The sequence below is a fragment of the Pongo pygmaeus genome, chromosome 1 (genome assembly GCF_028885625.2).
Source record: "Pongo pygmaeus isolate AG05252 chromosome 1, NHGRI_mPonPyg2-v2.0_pri, whole genome shotgun sequence".
NCBI classification, from domain to species: Eukaryota; Metazoa; Chordata; class Mammalia; order Primates; family Hominidae; genus Pongo; species Pongo pygmaeus.
In genome coordinates, this window is record NC_072373.2 from 99,855,137 (window position 1) to 99,855,657 (window position 521).

Sequence of the window (521 nt, forward strand, 5' to 3'; positions counted from 1 at the left end):
CCGCCTCCCGGATTCAAGTGATTCTTCTGCCTCAGCCTCCGAGTAGCTGGGCCTACAGGCGCGTGCCACCACACCCAGCTAATTTTTGTATTTTTAATACAGACGGAGTTTCACCATATTGGCCAGGCTGTCTCAAATTCCTGACCTCGTGGATCTGCCCTCCTCGGCCTCCCAAAGTTCTGGGATTACAGGTGTGAGCCACTGCGCCCGGCATTTAAAATTTTAATATGTACTTTTTGCAACCCAGAACTCATTGTTCAGTATGGGTTTTGATACATATAAGAAGGGATATTATGATACCTGAGACAGTTAACTGATGGGAGTATTGATAGCCATAAAGGTTGGTTCCAGGCCAGGCGCAGTGGCTCAAGTCTGCAATCCCCACACTGAGGTGGGTGTATTACTTGAAACCAGGAGTTCAAGACCAGCCTGGGCAAGAAAGTAACAAACACCTCATCTCCACAAAAATTTAAAAATTAGCTGGGTATTGGGGCGTGTGCCTGTAGTTGCAGCTACTCAGG

At 47.6% G+C, this 521-nt stretch overlaps 1 pseudogene; it reads left to right on the plus strand.

The window, feature by feature from the left end:
* Positions 1 to 212: 212 nt before the first annotated feature.
* LOC129029738 (small nucleolar RNA SNORA40) lies at positions 213 to 293 on the plus strand (annotated as a pseudogene).
* The last annotated feature ends 228 nt before the right edge of the window (positions 294 to 521 follow it).